Source organism: Protopterus annectens, chromosome 5.part0, assembly GCF_019279795.1.
Source record: "Protopterus annectens isolate FY-2018-M chromosome 5.part0, PAN1.0, whole genome shotgun sequence".
In the NCBI taxonomy this organism is placed as follows: Eukaryota; Metazoa; Chordata; order Ceratodontiformes; family Protopteridae; genus Protopterus; species Protopterus annectens.
In genome coordinates this window covers 1549728647-1549748591 of record NC_056735.1, presented here as the reverse complement: position 1 = coordinate 1549748591, position 19945 = coordinate 1549728647, and positions in this window count along the sequence as shown.

The window sequence follows — 19945 nt, the reverse complement described above, 5'->3', positions numbered from 1 at the left end:
CCTTGTCATATGCAAGTGTGCCTACAGACATCCATACATATACACACGTTTACACACATGTTTCATTAGTGTAGCACAACTAAGAATCAAATATAGAAAAAGACTTCCTTGATAACATTCAACAATGTATATGAGTATTATGAGACAAATAAAAATGGATAAACTTAAAGAGAGAGAACATGAGAGTGCCTCACTAACCCAATTTAAGTGTAAGTTGGACAACTGGATGGGGGACAGGAAATTCATCTATGGTTTGACACATCTCTCTAATGAACACAGGCAGCCTATAAACGTTTCATCTCTCAAACCGCTGATTGTAAATATTTTATCTGACAAGCCTCTGCTTACACTTATAAAGGGTATCAGAATTTCTCAGAGATCTGGGATGCATGGCTAGGCTTAAAAATGCCCCACTGGTCATTAGCCTAGTACATACCTATGGACCTAAGAGAATGAGTCCAGCTTGTACAAGAAAATGAAAATCTTGCATTCTATGTTACTAGCTAGTTATATCAGCAGTCAGCTAATATTAAATAGTTACAGGGTCTGAAAAGGAGTATCTCAGGGAAATTACAACCCTTTAACCATAGCATTATGTGTACGTGAGCATATCTAAACAGTCCTACCCTGGTTTGTGATTTACTTTGGAAAGGACTGGCAAGAGAAGTTTTATTTGAATTTATCATTTATTTGTTATTACTGTTTCACTGTTTATAGGTAGCTTGTTAACAAGATTTGCTTAATTACAACTTTTGTCTGGCTTGCAGAATGTGTATTGTCAGAACAACGTTACTGTACTTACTTTAGTATTTAGCTGTATACTACTCGTGATTTTTTTGTCACAGAAGCTGATTTAAGTTCTCTTTGAATTCTGTTGTTACTAATTTTAATTATTCTTTTCTTCTGCAATATTTTATTAATTTGAAGCTGAATATGGATTCCTTAAATGAGTATGCAAGTAATGACTTGTTGATGCACAAATATCTTCTACAGTGTAATAAATGCTATGCATATGCATATTTAAAGGTAACAGCTGATAATACTGGTGATTTGTGTTCCTCGTGTCAAAAGTTGGATGGTTTGGTTACCATTGTTAGAATTAAATCTAGACTTAATGATGATGATTGCACTTGTGCAATTAGCATGGCTGGTAGAACTGTTGTTTCATATATTAATGACTGAACTGATGAGATAAATAATGTTAGGCAAAGAACAAATAGAACATATTTAGGAAATGATGCATCTGTTGTCTGCAAAGATCATTCAACCCCTATGAAACAAGACTATGCCCCTGACAACTTTAAAATTCTGGATGCAGGTATTCAGCAATCTGAGGATTTGGTTTGTTTAGAAGGAAACAAAAAAGAAAGAAAGGAAAAAGTTGAGAAAGAATAACAAGGAAGAAAAAGAAACTGATTAATTTCTGTAAAGTAAAGAGAATATATACTAAAAGGACACTTCTTTATGTAAGACACAGGTTACAGGAATGATAATATTGTTCTACCTGAAAATGTTCAGTCTACAGAAAAAGGCATAATTTTTCCAAAAGGGAAGGTAGTAAAAAGAGAAGAGGGACAGGTGAAAAGGAAGAAATCAAAACTGAATGTGGAAGGATTGAAGAACATTACTGTAAGAAAAAAAGAGAAAGACAAATGCTGACTACATGACTCAAGCTGTGGATTTACAATGCCAGCTGGATGAGAATTTAAGAAACAGAGAAAACAGTGGGATTAATAAGACTAATGGTGATGAAGATTTATCCTTCATAACAATTGATAGAGCAGGTATTACTGTATTAGATGCTGAAGATTCTTCAGAGATGGCCAGCAAAGATATTATTCTAATTAGTCATTCAATTATTAGAGGAACTGATACTTATATTTGCAGAGAAGATAATGAACATCGAATACTGTTATTCTTGCCAGAAGCAAAAATAGAAGACATGAGACAAGTCTTGGAACATCTTAATGTAAAGAAGTACAGATTTGTTTTTATTCATGTTGGTACAAATTGTGTCATCCGCAAGGATTGTCTTAATGTTAATAGGGAACTGACAGCCCTCTTAGATAGTATAGCTTGTACTGGTGATAGGACATATTTTTCACAAATCACCTATTCACAGGTTACTGTGAATGAAAATATATTTTGGGGAAATACTTACATGGAAAGAATGTTATGTTTTAAAAATTGGAAATGTGTAGACCATCCAAGGCTAGTTTTGGGCACACGTGTTCAGACAGGATGGCGTGCATTTGACAAGATCAGAGAAGATAATTTTTGCAGCAGATATTTTGCAATATTTGACAAACACTAGGCAGGATTTTTGTCTGGTCAAAAATTTAACAGTTCACAGATAGCAACACTTGATGCATCTCTGATGATTGTTAATGCTAGGAGCATTAATAATAAAGTTTTTTATTGGAAAATTTGCTACGTTCCTAAATGATTGATGCTGTTATTGTTTGTGAAACATAGTTAAAGAACAATGACTGGAAACCAGTTCTGTCAGTCAGGGTATAAATGTTTTTACTATAACAGACATGCTAACAAAAAATCAGGTGGAGGTGTTATGATAGGGATTAAAGATAGCTATGAGATCTGTGATTATTATACATTCAGTGATGATTCCAATGTCATAGACTGTGTAACTGTGACAATAAAGACAACCCTGGAACACATTATAATTGTTGGAGTGTATAGACCACCAAAGTCAAGTGCAGATGACCTAGAGGAATTCATACATTTCTTGCATAAAACACAGGAGTGAAGAATAATATTAGTTGGGGACTTAAATTTACCAGAAACAGACTAGAATTATATTGATTCGGCAACATTAGTAAGGAAATTATTCATAATGTATATTCAAGAACAGCAATTGCTTCAGCTTGTAAAAAAACTACAAGGGGACGGAACATACTAGACATTGTTTGTGTTCCTAAGGAAATGACTGTTACTCCAAGTTTTACCACTGTTGATGTGCAGTGATCATAGGGTTATAAAGGTTAATTTGTTGCTAGATAATTCTGCCATACTGAAATCTAAACCAATACTCAGAAAGTTAACTACTGATTATATGGAAGCAAAACAGTCACTGTGTAAAACTAACTGGAGTGAAGTGTTCAGTGGTAAAACTGCAGGTGGAATGTGAAAAGTTTTCAAAGAGAAACTGAGTGCAAAAATAAAAAAAAAATGTTTAATATCAGGATCTAGGCATACAACATCAGGGGGCTATATTTCCATAAGAACAAGATATCTAATTAAGATGAGAGACAAAAAATATAAGAAATGGAAGAGAGGACGAACTACAACTTTGAAAACTGAAATAAACAAGCTGGACAAACAAATTAAGCATTGTGTGAGACAAGATCAAGAAAAATTTGAAGAAAATGTATATGAAGATATTGAGCATAACAGGAAACCTTTTTATAGATACACAAGCTGTGGAAGGAGTAAAGACATACAGATTGATAAACACTGTGCAGATTCTAAAATGTATTCTCAGACACAACAGATTATAGATATATTTACAAAATCTTATGCAAAACAGTTTGGCTCCACAAAAGGGGTGATAAGTTGCCCTAGTGACATCCGGGTAACCCCAGATACAGGAATCAAATTAGATTATATTGAAAAAGAACCATGCAAACTGGATCCAAACAAAGCAAAGGGAGGATACGGAATTAGTAACAATGACTTCAGAACACTCCAGCAAGAACTTATGGTACCATTAAATCTATTATTCACTAGGTCATATAAATATGGGGAGATTCCTCAAGATTGGAGACATGTCATTATTAAACCTGTCTTTAAGGGAAAGGGGAGTAGGACAAACCCATTGTCATATAGACCCTTAAGTCATCTTTTATGTTGTGGAAAAATAATGGAGAAGGTAATATTGGATATGTTATTGTCAGAATTGGATAGGTTGGGACTTGAAACCATTTATCAGCATACATATGTTAAAATAGATATATTACCATCTGTAACATGATGTTCTATAACAATATTATAACAGTTGTGAATGAAAAATTGTGCTGTGATGTAATTTATATAGATTTAACTTCAACATTTGACAGGGTCATACACAAAACACTGCTCAATAAATTAGTACAGCTAGGTATTGATGTGTTCTTGATAAGATGGATAGCTGCATGACTTACAAATAGGACATGGCAAGTATCAAACAGCAACTGGACATGTGAAACCCTTGGTTACAGTCAGGGTGTCCCACAGGGCTATGCCCTAGACCCTTACTTGTTTAGATTGCATTTCATAGACCTAACATTTTTCATCTGAATGAAAGTCTATATGCCGATGATCTGAAACTGGATAAACTGATTAGATGTGTTACAGGTAAGGCATGTCTGCAAAATAACTAAATTGACCATTTCGGCACAGGAGAATAATATGCCGATAAGGACATAAAAACTAAACATATGAAATTTGAGAGACATAAATTGAAGGGAGAATATTTAATACATCACACAGTGACTGAAACTGTTGACTCATTTAAGGACCTGGATATATTGCTAGATTCAGCTATGAGTTTTTCTATCATCCAATTAGTTAATGTTAGTTATAGAACTATATGTTGTATAAAAAGATTTATAAAGTCTAGGAAATCAAAAATGATGAAGCCATTGTTTGTTAGCTACATTAGACCCAAACTTGAATATGGAATAACAATAGGGAAACCTTATAAAAAAACACACACGAGTAAACTGGCAAGACTACAGCAGAAATATGCCAAGAGCATCCATGGATGTGAACATTTAAGTTATTATGAAAGACTAAAATATCTGAACTTGTACAGTTTCTCTTATAGATATCTAAGAAGAGATCTTATTCTGGTATATAGGGCATTTAGAGACAACTACTTCTGGGAATGATTGAGGTTATCAAAAAGTACTCAAGAATCATCAGACAATCTATGTAGAAAATTCTATAGGGATGAGAAGTGTACTAATTGCTTATCTTACAGAATAGCTGATGCATGGAAGAAACTGCCAAATTATATTAAAGCAAGTACTAGTTTAGATATTTTTAAGAACTGCCTGGACACTTATTATGGGAACAATTGTTTTGGTATATTGGCAAGCTAGAAGGGCATCATTGCCCGTGCTTGAAATATTTGTATGTATGTAGGTAATGTCTAAGTGCTGACATTAGAGAATGCTGGGCTTGGATAATCTTTGCACATTTCTTTTCTAGACTGGATGAAGGCCTTTAAAATGGGGAATAATTGATTTCTTTGTATTACGACTGCCATTTCTCAGAATGTATTCATACCTCCTTCATACCTATACTCAATATTTTGCAGCAGATATCATGGAAAGTGGCAATATTCACCTTCCAATGTATTTCAGATTACTTAAACACATTACAATTTGCCACCAGTGGTTCATTAAATAGAAAGAGGGGGAATTTTGTCAGGGTTATATTCTGACAGTGGCAATATGCTGAGATATCAACCTGCTTTAATAAAGTGCCTTTTGAATGACTTTTTGCTGCTCTGCCTTTAGCAAGTCATTGTGCGTTCAGTTATATCCCAATCTAATACAGACTATGCCTGCAAATTATTCAGTATGATAATTTAAGTTGTTATTATAAGACAGACGAGGGCATTTATTTATTTATTATTTGTTACCCAGGTAAGTGAACTAATGATAGTTTGTGTACATATCAGCCACTGACTAGGCAATGACACGACGACACATACAGAGGTATAGTAAGATAGTCCCCTGGATTCTCTATGCCTTGCATGGCATGCAAGATCAGTGCCCGAGCTCTAGTAGGCAATATGTCTGTCGTGCAATCCAGGAACAGCCTGCAGGGGCATGCACAAGTGCTCCTGCACTAATCCTGCATGGACTAAGCCCCTGTATGCAAATCACCCAATTTGTAGGAGAAATCCATGAAAATGAGGTGAATCTGTGATCCAGGAAGCTTGCAACCGGCCGTGCAGGACTGGTGCAATCTGTAGAAATGTACTCAGTTATTAAATGAGTACATTTCTGCAAAATCCAGAACGGTGCTGTGAAAGCTCCAAATAAAGGCTGCATATCAGTTAGGAAGCATGCCAATGGCCAAGTATGAGGCCATTGGCATTGCAAACAGCCAAAAAAAAAATAAACTTTTATGTTTTTTTAGCCGATCTTGGCTGTTTAAGCGTAGGGCAGTGCCGCGCAAATGGGATCGGGAGGAAAATAACAAAATAAACCTAAATTAAGAATTCTAACTAAAATCACTATTCTGCCATGCAAGGCAATGACAGGCAGAAGACAACATGGCCAGTGAGTAGTGGTTGCTAAGGGAGGAGGCTAAATTTGTGAGACATGTAACTATGCATTTGCAGGCAATCCGATGCAAATGAGGGGAATGATAGTGAATCCCAGTTTTCCCCAGCATGCTAGTCAGGTCCCAACAGTGTAAGAGTAAGACTAGCTTGGTTCAAGCCAAGGAGTTGGCTGACATCATGGGTGTGTGTGTCAGGCATACTGTAAGCGGATTGGAGCCCTGTGGCTCGGGTCTGCTCCTAGCTTAGCACAGCTAAGCTAGGGGGTGTGTCTGAATTTGCCTAGCACTCTTTACATTGCCTAAGTGGGTGTTTTAAAGGTTTTTAAAAAAAAGTTAAACCAGGAAATAGCAACACTGTGCATATTTGAGCACTCTGTTTGCACGGTGCACCCCCGGACTTAAACAGGAAGGCAACGGGAAGGGAAAACAGCAGTAGGATGGTAATCAAGGAGAATTAGCTTAGCTGGCTGGTGAAATGTATCAATCAGCCAATTACCCAGGCAGCAGACTAGCCCAGCCCAGAACACTAGTATAAACTATGCAAACACCTTCTCCTCTGGTTTTTCCCACACTCTACACCACCGGTGTAAACAAGCAGGGAACTTTTAACACTCACAACAGCAAAATGATAGAGGCTGCAATAGCTATCATACAACAACTTGTATAAGAGGCTGAGAGTGGTGAGGATGTGAATGCTGTCGACCAACCCACAGTGAGGAGATGGAGAAGAGTGTACAGACCCATGGTAACCTACCAGGGGCTACATGAGCTGGAGATAGTGGAGCGCTATAGGGTGGACAGGGACCTCCTACAGCAAATTGTTGAGCTGTGCAGGCGATGTCTGAAACACAGAACTAACAGAGGGGAACCCATCCCAGTGGATACCAAGGTATGTGTAGGCCTAAGAATACTAACTACAGGTACCTTCCAAAGGCCAACTGGGATTATGATGGGGATCTCACAGGCATCAGCATCCAGGGTACTCCACCAGTTCCTGGAGGCCATGTCAGCACATGTCGGTGAGCACATATATTTCCCCAACACCCATGAGGCGTTGGCCAGCAATATGCAACTGTTCCACCAAATAGCAGAATACCCTGAGGTAGTGGGTGCTATAGACTGCATGCACATATGCATCAAAGCACCACCCAGTGAGTGGGTTAGGGTCTACATCAACCGCAAGGGCTTTCCCTCCATCAACTTCCAGGTCATGTGTGATGCCCAGGGCATAATAATGAATGTGTGTGCAGGCTGCCCTGGAAGCTATCATGATTCCCACATCTGGCATCTGATGTAGCTGTAACAGAGATTTGCCAATGGGGACATCCCTCATGGTCACCTAGTGAGGGATGCTGGATACACATTGGAGCCATGGTGATGACACCCATCAGAAATGCACACACACACGAACAAGAACTCCATAATAAGGCACACGCACAGGCCAGAATTATAGTAGAGCATGTGTTTGGGATGCTCAAGTCGTGGTTCTGGTGCCTGGACATATCTGATGGAGCTTTGCAGTACTCACCAGCTATATGTGCCCAAATTGTCCTTGTATATGCCATGCTACACAATACGATCCTGCGGAAACAGTTGCAGCAGGAACAGCATGGGGCTGAGCCACACAGCCCCCCACCATTACCAAGTCCTGCACAGGCACAGAGTGACTCAGAGAAGGAACAACCTCAGCCTGCCCCAGTAGGCAGAAGGAGGCATGCTCAGTATGTCCTGGCCTTGGCAAAGAGGCAATGCATAGCACATGCACTGACACAGGATGGACCCAGGGAATAACACCTCTCTCTGACTCTCACATACAGTAAAAGGTATGCCAAACATTACACTACCTCTGCTCAACCATGTGTAGGGAGTGTACTATGTGCATCCAACATAGGCAGCCCCGCAACACCACCCTCAGTACTGGGACACCCACATGATAAGTGACTCACACATGCCAGTCAGGGGGGTTCACATACCCAAAAACAGTCACAGCCAGCAGGACAGGTGTAGACTAACACAAACAAAGGCTGTTCTATGGCCTCTGAATGAGGCCAATGGGTAACACCCCCACAGGCCTACACAGACAGACTACAGCAGGTCAGGCAGTGGGATGTCAGATCTGAAGGGTAAAAAGTCAAAACTAATATGTAGGTAAATAAAAGCTAAGATCTGTAGTACACTGGTATGCCTCTAGTCAGCATGATAGGTAAGACTACAGAATGAAATGGAGTACCTGACATACCAGTACAGTCATAGCAAATGTGTACAAGTGTCAGGTGTGCCCCCCATCCTACATAGACATGTAGTAACAGTCAGGTGTGCCCCTCTAATCCTGTGTAAAAATGTAGAAATAGGTGTGCCCCCCATCTCACATAGAAATGTAGTAACAGTCAGGTGTGCCCCCCCAAATCTAGTGTAGAAATGCAGAAATAGTCAGATGTGCCCCCCCCAGCCTTCGAAGAAATGTAGTAACAGTCAGGTGTGCCCCCAATCCTGTGTAGAAATGTAGAAATAGTCAGGCGTGCCCCCCCATCCAATGTAGAATGTAGTAACAGTCAATGTCAAATGATCGACGGATACCCTGCAGAAAAAGTATGCTACCTGTAGGTGTACAACACATAGGTCAGCACTGCAGTACAGACTACCTGGACTTGATCCACATATTCAGTACAGATGGTCATACTGGGCATGCTCGCACACTTAGAGAAATGAAGGTAATGCCAGTCAACAACATACTGAAAGGTCATACTGGACATGCTCACAGACTTAAACACATGAATCCCCTTGATCCCTCCTGGCTGCTGTGCATCCCGGCCCCGGCATCCACACCCACACTCTCCAGCCTGAGATTCCTGTACCTGAGTAGGAGTTTATGCCCTACTTGCTGACCATGAACCATAATCTAAATCAATTCCAGCTGTCTCATCCCTAACACCAGGAATAGACCCTAAATATTTCCCTGAACAACAATTCCTCAAGGGACCAGAAACTCTCCATCCTGAGATTCCTGTACCTGAGTAGGAGTTTGTGCCCTGCTTGCTGACCACAAACCATAACTTAAATCAATTCCAGCTGTCGCATCCCTAACACCAGGAATACAATCTAAATATCTCCCTAAACCACAATTCCTCAAAGGACCAAAAGTATGTGTTATGCTATAAATTGTATGCAACAGCTATATAGTATAACTTAATACCTTGTGTTTAAGCATGCCTTCTTGCCTGGATAGCCAGCAGACTTACCCCTCATTACTTTCTAGCCCTGACACTTTCCTTCCTGTATTCCCCTTAATTAACTCCAAGCTTGTCCCCCCCAGTCCCAGACCTGCTATCAACATTCAGGAGCTACTGCTGCAATATAGGGTTTGTCCTCTAGATAGTGCCCTTTCCTAGTTTTACCTTCCTGTTGTCTTAGACCTTAGCTCACAAGCATCAATTTTATTTTCTTGCTATACTGTAGTTCCACTTTACCCTTCCTAAGTCTCTGTTATACAATCTACTACTCCCTCCACTATTACAACTATGTTTCTTTTTCTCTTTATTTATCTCCACCCACACTCACAGACATCAGTCAGCACTCCACTGATTGTTCTCACTTAGTTTCTTCCTTATCTTGGCTCTAACCCATTTCCACATCTTTCCTCACTTCTCCTCATTCGGTCCTGCCCATCACTGTCTCTTTCCAAGCCTTGTTTTTCCCTGCCTCCACTTCTCCTTGTTCCCTTACCTCACCCTCCTTATTCCAGTCTGCCTACTATAGAAACTAATTTCTTTCTAGCTGTCCCATCACTGTCTCTCCTTCCAAGCCTTGTTTTCCCTGCCGCAACTTCTCCCTGTTCCCTTTACCTCACCCCCCCTTATTCTAGTCTGCCTACTAAAGAAACTAATTCCTTTCTAGCTTTCTTACCTATCACAGAGCAGTAGCCTCTTCCAGTTTGTACCTGCTCTTGCTTACCACTCTCCTCCCCCTTCTAACTTATATCCTCTCCAATCCCATAAATATACCCTGCCCTATGAGGCACCGTCTTTAATCCCCTTGATACATCCTGGCTGCTGTACGTCCCGGCCCCAGCGTCCACACCCAGAGTAAACATCATACTGCAACAATATACAGACTTCTGAGCTGTATTTTATCAAAATAAACATAGTCAATGGTTTGTTTGAACATACATTTTAAATTGAGTTGCTGGCTACTGAGACTTTTCTGCATATAACAACTGGACACAAGCTGATTTAAGTATATTTTTCTCTGCACTTATTTAAGATTTGAGTCAGTAAATATTGTGTGTCTTTGATTCAGTAAATATTGTGTCTCTGTCTCTCAGAAGTTAGTTCCCCACCCCCCTCCCTGTTTCCTGTTGTGGTGTTAATCGTGGTGGCTTTGGAATTGCCCGCCCCTGCTGTTAATGTCTTTTTGCACACTCCTCCTGGACCCATCTCATTTGCTCACTCAGCTGAATACTGTGAGATCATATTTTGATTTTGGATACTCCTACCAGTCCCATCTCCTCTGCGGTGTACAGAGAGAGCACTTGGGAAGGACATTCCCCTATAGTATCTTAATCTGCTCTGTTTCCTCCATCTCAAAAAAAAAATTGCACTTCATCTGCTTTTTGTTTCTTCCTACTTTATTACCTTATTTTGCTTTTGACTCTTCTTAAAAGTACTCAATTTAATTTATTCTGCTGCCTTTATTACTGCTTGTTAGTAGCCTGATTAAATTGTAACTTTTATTCTAAGGCCCTTGGTTTAAGCACTTGGGCTTCAAACCAGTTGTTTTACATTAAGAAGGTTTGTGGTCTGCACTGTTGTGGCAGGACAGGTAACATACATCCTTCTAAGTTGGGAATTGCTGATTGAAGGCTCAGTGTCTGTTATTCTAAAAGTGTATTAGTTCTGGGTTAAGCACTTGGGCTTCAGGCCAGTTATTTTACATTAAAAAGGTTTGTGGTCTGCACTCTTGTGAGAGGAAAGGCTAGATTCTGCCCTTCTGAGCTGGGAATTTCTGGTTAAAGGCTTATTGCGCATGCTTACTTGAACTGTTTCTTTCTGAAATTGGTACGCCTTGTTTGCTGTAGCATAGACTAGATTCAGGCCGGCTGGATCTAGCTTTGTTTGTATAACTTGTGCACTGATCCAGGCCGTATTTTTTGGAGAAGGTTTCTCTGCTCCCTAGTGGCAGGACTGTGCAGTTAGAACTTGTCTGATTGAAGACTGCTGGAACAAGGCTCAGTTTTAAGCTTTTTAACTGGTTAATTGGGTAAAATGTTGTTTTGATTGTATCTGCTCTATTTTCTGGAATATATATATATATATATATATATATATATATATATATATATATATATATATATATATATATATATATATATATATATATACTTGTTTATTGCCTTTCTGAACTAGTATAGTCCAGTTTTCAGGTTATTGCTAAATCCAGAGCTGTGTTACAAGTTTCTGTGTTGCCATACCTTACTTGGATAGAAGGAAGTTTCTCTGTTCATCTGTGAGAGAGGGGAGCTTTGAGCAGACTATCTGTCCCTGGAGGAGTGGTTTCAGCCCAGAAGTTAGTAGTTTATTGGCCATTTTAGGCTAATTTTGATTGCATCTGCTCTATTTTCTGAAAAAAATTACTTGTTTCCCACCTTTCTGAACTAGTATAGTCCAGTTTTCAGATTATTGCTGAATACAGGGCTGTTACAAGTTTCTGTGTTGCCCATACCTTACTTGGATAGAAGGACATTTCTCTGTTCACCTGTGAGAGAGGGGAGCTTTGAGCAGCCTATCTGTCCCTGGAGGAGCGGTTTCAGCCCAGACGTTAGTAGATTATTGGCCATTTTGGGCTAATTTCTATCTCTTTCACTTCCCTGCTATAAAAACCTCATTTGCGCAGTTTTTATGCTTGTATTCCGCTCAGCAAGTGCCTTCCAGGTGTTATGCAGAGCCTACAGCAGCAGAGAGACAAAAGAGTGACTTTAGAGTGATTAAGTATCACTTTTCTGCTTTTCTTGCTGTCTTAACTAATTCTGCCTAAAACGCCATTTTTTTAGCAAATCTGTGATTTAAAAAGTTTGTTATTGCTACATATTGTACTTATTTGTTGCCTGCACTTGAATTAAGTCATTTTTGTGTTTAAATAATCTGTTTAACTGTTGTAGGCTACACACTAAAGTGCGATAACCTTTTCTGTGCATTTAAAGTATTGTTTTGATTGTATCTACTCTATTTTCTGAAAAAATATATATATATACTTGTTACCCACCTTTCTGAACTAGTGTAGTCCAGTTTTCAGGTTATTGCTGAATCCAGGGCTGAGTTACAAGTTTCTGTGTTGCCATATCTTACTTGGATAGAAGGAAGTTTCTCTGCTCACGTGTGAGAGGTGGAAATTTGAGCTTTCTATCTGTCCCTGGAGGAGTGGTTTCAGCCCAGAAGTTAGTAGATTATTGGCCATTTTGGGCTAATTTCTATCTCTTTCACTTCCCTGCTATAAAAACCTCATTTGCACAGTTTTTATGCTTGTATTCTGCTCAGCAAGTGCCTTCCAGGTGTTCTACAGAGTCTACAGCAGCAGAGAGACAAAAGAGTGACTTTGTAGTGATTAAGTATCACTTTTCTGCTTTTCTTGCTGTCTTAACTAATTCCGCCTAAAACGCCATTTGTTTTAGTGAATCTGTGATTTAAAAAGTTTGTTATTGCTACATATTGTACTTATTTGCTGCCTGCACTTGAATTAAGTCATTTTTTGTGTTTAAATAATCTGTTTAACTGTTGTAGGCTACACATTAAAGTGTGATAGCCTTTTCTATGCATTTAAAGTGTTGTTTTGATTGTATCTACTCTATTTTCTGAAAAAAAAAAAAAAATATATATATATATATATATATATATATATATATATATATATATATATATATATATATATATATATATACTTGTTACCCGCCTTTCTGAACTAGTATAGTCCAGTTTTCAGGTTATTGCTGAATTAAGGGTTGAGTTACAAGTTTCTGCGTTGCCCATATCTTACTTGGATAGAAGGAAGTTTATCTGTTCACCTGTGAGAGAGGGAAGCTTTGAGCAGCCTATCTGTCCCTGGAGGAGTGGTTTCAGCCCATAAGTTAGTAGTTTATCAGCCATTTTGGACTAATTTCTATCTCTTTCACTTCCCTGCTATAAAAACCGCATTTGTGCGGTTTTGTGCACCGGGCAGCATAATTTAGCTAGAGTTAAGCTATTCTCGGCTCCACAAAGTCTACTCTTCAATTTTTCCCTTGGAACTAGACAAACCTTCAACTTTAGCACTCAAACCATTCATTTCACAGTCAAGCACTTGCTTAAAACTCATAGCAAGCACTAATTAACCCTAGCACTAGACCCCCCCTATACTATCCAGAAGGACAAGGCTCTCTATTCGGCCCCACCAGTCAATTCGAAAAACAGCTTACTCTACCTAAGAATTAAACTTTCAAGACTGGAAAAAGAAACTAGCGAAAACCACCACAAATTAAAAAGCCAAGAACTCAACTCAGGCCAGTCCAAAACGTAAAAAACATGAAAAACAACAAATTTTATTGAACATTGAGCAAGGTATACCACTTGGGTACTGGAACAAGTGAAACGTCCCCTGATGAGGAATTTCATCATGCTGCAGTTTTTACATTGGCAAGACTGAGAGGAAACTCCAGGAAAGAATGTATGAGCATCTGTATGCCATAAGAAGAATGAAAATGGACAATGCTTTGGCTATGCACATTCAGAACAATCCAAACCATGAGTTTACATTAATGGTTATAGATCATCTGTATAATACCAATTCTTATGGACCTGACACATATAGATTAGAATGTAAAGAGCTTCTTTGGCAATTAAGATTGGAAGCATATTGCCCCCCCTAGTCTCAACAACTCATTATCCATTAGTTGTTTTTTAAAACTTAAAAGTTTGAAGAGCTGACGAGCTGTTTATTCTCACAATTTTTTTTTAAAATGAGAGTCAAAAAATGAAAAATGAGAGTCGACAAATTAATGGTTTCATAATTTTTTATTAGTCGACAGTGGTGGAGGGTTAATAGTTATCAGTTATTGTTATGACTATACATTATGATTATTATTTTACAATATATATTATTGATTCATATTTTATTATTTAGTAATTGTAGGTCTAGATACGCTAATTTTTAGACCTGTTTTATTTTATGACAGTATTAAACCTATACTGAGTAGCCTAAATTTATGTTATGTTATATTATATACTTCACCAAAAGAAGCAGCCACACCAGTCCTGTGGTTTCAGCAATAAGGCTCACAATCAGGCGATGATCAACCAGGTTTATTAACGTGTCAAAATTATAGCAGCAATACACTCCACACACGTTTTCGTCAGTTTGAAGACTTCATCAGATACAACAAATGCTTCATATCACAAGTATAAATACTATAAGCTAATCACCAATAAAGGAATTAACAAAGCATTAATTAAACTTTAAAGCAACAGACCACATAAAATTCCCCATTCCAACAAATGAAATTGCCAGTACAATAGGTGTAACTAATACATCTTCAAAAACAAAACACTAAACCAAAAACATAAATACATATCTATGTTCATTTACTAGTATAAATCTTAAAAAATTTTGGTTACAAATAAACATATAAAAACAACTTGAACGCTTAAAATAGGTGTAAATCACCTAGATATTTAAATATAATGTGCCTTGATTTTTAAAAAAGGGACAATAGAAATAGATTCTATTCTATTCTAAAAAAATGTCTGATGATTTATTGTTCAACTCAAACAAGTGTAATGAAATTAGAAGGGACATAGATATGCATTGTGAGACTGTGCTGAGTCGAAAGTATAAAAAACAAAACACTAAACCAAAAACATAAATACATATCTATGTTCATTTACTAGTATAAATCTTAAAAAATTTTGGTTACAAATAAACATATAAAAACAACTTGAACGCTTAAAATAGGTGTAAATCACCTAGATATTTAAATATAATGTGCCTTGATTTTTAAAAAAGGGACAATAGAAATAGATTCTATTCTATTCTAAAAAAATGTCTGATGATTTATTGTTCAACTCAAACAAGTGTAATGAAATTAGAAGGGACATAGATATGCATTGTGAGACTGTGCTGAGTCGAAAGTATAAAAAATTAAGAAGGGATTTAATAGAATATGAACAAGGGCGCCAATACCCTAATCCGCCCCCTTTTAAACCATTTTACCATCATGAGCAGGATTTTGGACCTTTGCTTGATAGTCCCCCTAGAGAAGTTTTATTGGAACAAAGGGATATTTTATCACCTCTTGGTGAATTGACTGAAATTATAGGTGAGGATGAACCAGTACCGCGCAGGTCCGAACGTATCCGCCAACAAGGGCAACAAACACATAATAATTTTTACCCTTTAGACCGGGCCCCTCCGGTATCGAGAGGGGGGAAGGGGGGATACACCCGGGGATGGAAAAGAAACCAGAGACAGCACTGGTAAGAAATTGGGAACACACTGTTACTTCCTTAGGAAATTATACTCTACATACTTGTAATGACTACCACATTTATAACTACAGTGACTTTCATGTATCCGATTGTTGTTTCCAGTTATTTACTAAGGGGTTTAAGTATGTACCCAGGAAATCCAGTAATTTAATTTCAGCCATTCTGGATCTCAAGCTTTTTACTAGAAAATTAAATTTGGAAAATTTACTGGGTAATTCCAATGCTACCCCTGGTTTTTTTCTAAAGAGATCCAGTACTTTTAACCCCCCCCTTCACCCACAACTCAAAAATTTTGAGAAACGGATTGAGGGCAGGTTTAGGAGGGAGTTAGGCAAGGATTGTCCTGGGGTTAATTTAACCCAAGAGGAGAAAAAATTGCTTGAAAACCTTAGGGGGGACCCCACCCTTAGGGTCATGGAACCCGACAAGGGTGGCGGGACAGTCATCATGGACAGTTTGTTATATCAAGGCAAAATGTATGATATCCTTCATGACCACAGGAAATATACTTCTGCCTCCTTGAACGAAATTCATATTTCCTATCATAAGATTGATCTAGTGGTGCAGGACTTATTAGACCAGGAGGTTATTGAGTTCCCAGTTTATACCTTCCTTTCCAATTCAGATCCAAGGATACCATCAATTTTTGGGATACCCAAGGTGCACAAAGACCCCATTGACCCCCCTTTAAGGCCCATAGTGGCCTCTCAAGGTTCTAAAACACACCCCATATCCAAATTTTTGGATTGGAAACTAAAAGAGCTTTGGGGCAGGGAGGAATACATTTTAAAAGATTCCTGGGCCTTTTTGCGTCAAGTAACTTCCAAATTACTTGTGCCTAATTTGGTATTCTTGACCATTGACGTGGTGGATCTTTTTTCGGTGATTCCCCACGAATTAGGCCTTGAATGGCTAGAGGAAGCTCTTTGGGAATGCCCTAATATCACCAATAACGATGTTCAAGCCATCACTGAGTTAATGGGAATTGTTTTGAAAAATAATTTTGTGTTCTTTTCTGGAGAATATTTTCATCAGAAAACGGGTGTGTCAATGGGGGCAAATTGTGCACCTATTTTTGCTGATATTATTATGCATACTTGGGAAAAGAAGTTTATTCAGGATTGTCCGTTTTCAAAATCTTGGAATTTCTATGTTAGATTTCTGGATGATGTGTGTATTTTTTGGACAGGTACCATGGGGGACATTGAAAAGTTTATTCAGTATATTAATACCACTACTGATTTCCTAAGGTTTACACATCAAGTTTTCCATCACAGTGTAAACTATTTGGATATAACCCTTACCATGGTTGATGGTGGGTTTAAATCTAGTATCTATCGTAAACCCACATTTTCCAATGGGTACCTACATTATCAGAGTGCACACCCCAATTTTCAGAAGAGGGGGATAGTTAAGGGACAATACGTCCGTATTTCTAGGATGACTTCCCTAGATGTAGATTATCGGCATGAATGCGGTACCCTACAGAAATTGTTTTTGGAAAGGGGTTATCCTGCACACTTGATCCAGACTGTTGAAGAGGAGGTTACTTCGGCTAGATCTTCTAGATTTGCTCCTATTTTGGGGGGGGTTGGTGCAAACAACCTGGATAACAACATCAATAGTAACACTGACAGGTTTGTAGGTAGTTTTACCTTTATTACACAGTTCAGCGGAAATGCCTCCCACATAAGAAATATTGTGGAAAGGGAATGGGATACTTTCAAGGAGTTGACTGACCTGGACACGTTTAAGGGGAAAGATGTTAAAACTGTGTTTAGGAGGGGCACTAATATTAAAAAGACCTTGGAGCAACAATATGTTTCCACCTTGTATTCTAGACCCAATGTGGGGGTATTTAAGTGTGGTCATTGTTCCTCTTGTAAGTACATACTTCAAGCAAACCATGTTTTTGTGGAAAGCAGAGGCAGGGATATCAAGGCCAAGGGTCATTACAATTGTAAAACTGCTGGCTTGGTATATTTGGCTATATGCCAACTATGTCCAGCGTTTTACGTCGGTAAAACCGAAAGGTTGTTTTCCAGGCGTATTTATGAGCACATTTATGATATCTCTAGGTGCAAAACTACCAGTGCTTTGTATAAGCATACCATTACATGTAACAATGCTAAGTTTCTGTTTTTTGTCCTGGAAGTGGTCCCTAAAGATGTTAGGGGGGGGCCTTGGGAGGCACGCTTGGCACATAAAGAAACCTATTGGCAGATTTTATTGGAGGCCAATAGACCCCCTGGTCTCAACGAATCTATTTCTATTGTCCCTTTTTTAAAAATCAAGGCACATTATATTTAAATATCTAGGTGATTTACACCTATTTTAAGCGTTCAAGTTGTTTTTATATGTTTATTTGTAACCAAAATTTTTTAAGATTTATACTAGTAAATGAACATAGATATGTATTTATGTTTTTGGTTTAGTGTTTTGTTTTTGAAGATGTATTAGTTACACCTATTGTACTGGCAATTTCATTTGTTGGAATGGGGAATTTTATGTGGTCTGTTGCTTTAAAGTTTAATTAATGCTTTGTTAATTCCTTTATTGGTGATTAGCTTATAGTATTTATACTTGTGATATGAAGCATTTGTTGTATCTGATGAAGTCTTCAAACTGACGAAAACGTGTGTGGAGTGTATTGCTGCTATAATTTTGACACGTTAATAAACCTGGTTGATCATCGCCTGATTGTGAGCCTTATTGCTGAAACCACAGGACTGGTGTGGCTGCTTCTTTTGGTGAAGTTTGTTTTACTGCAGCGTTGTTTTTTGGAGGTGTGTATGTTATATTATATGTTATATTATATTATATTATATTATATGTTACATGCCATATTTTATATTTTTATATTTTTATTATTTTTATTATTTAGTGAGATATGATTAATATTATATTTTTCTTGGGTAGCTGTTCTAGTTATTTAGATGCTTAGGACAGTATGCATTAATTATTATATTTATTATATTCATTATATTAGTTATTTTACATGAAAGCAGGCAAGATACAATGTATGCATAGGTAATTTTTGATTAGGAAGCGTCGCACTACCATTATTAGTATTTATGCTGTAGGTTGAACATCATTATTTTTATGTTATTTTATATATTTTACATATTTATCTACTTTATATAGTTTAATAATCAAAATATTGGGTTTTTTTCTTTCAGTTTCAAAGCCTGTTATTATTACAGTCTCGGTGTATGAATTTTGTATTATGTTAATAGAGAATTGCAAATGCACCTTTGTTAGCTGTGATCTGTACCTTTAAGGAGCTAAAGAGAGAGCAAGGGGCATGGTTAAGTGTTTCAATGCTGGTATTTAAACTCACTTGTAATGGTGTGAATGTTTTGCTAGTCTGAAAAAGTTAGTGCAAGGTGCTAACGAAAAGCTTTTACAGTGGCTTAATAAAATTTGTTGTTTTTCATGTTTTTTACGTTTTGGACTGGCCTGAGTCGAGTTCTTGGCTTTTTAATTTGTGGTGGTTTTCGCTAGCTTACTCTACCTATTCAGGCATGTCCAAAGGGCAGTTTCTGGTGTACTCTCCAGTTCAACTGGTGATTCTGGGCATTTTGAGGCAATGTTACAACTGCCTCATGTACACAGACAACCCTCACCTCCTACCACCAAACACTAATATATGCGAGAGATGCAATTATACAGCCAAACTGGAGGCAATGCTCTCTCAACCCAAGGCTGGAACTGACAGTCAAGAGGAGAAGGGTAATACTTGCAACACACCACCAGTCTCACATAGACCTAATAAATCAACACCGGCAAATAACACACATGAATACATGAAAACATACTCAGAGGCTCTAAATAAAAATCTGCAAAAGCAACAGATACCTCCAAAGCAGACATCCAAGCAACCTCCACACCCCATCACCAACCATGAAACACATACTTCACATAATCAGTGTGCCACGCAATCACAGCCCTTAACGCAAAATAACATACCCTACACACTAGTAATAGGCGACTCTATAGTCAGGCATACTGATGTCCCACTAACTAGGCTGGACAAGGAGAAGGTTACAGTTAACTGCCTGTCAGGTGCCAGGATCCGCCACATAAAGCAAACACTCAGGTCACTCCAGAACAAGTACAAATACAACTCTGTCATTGTC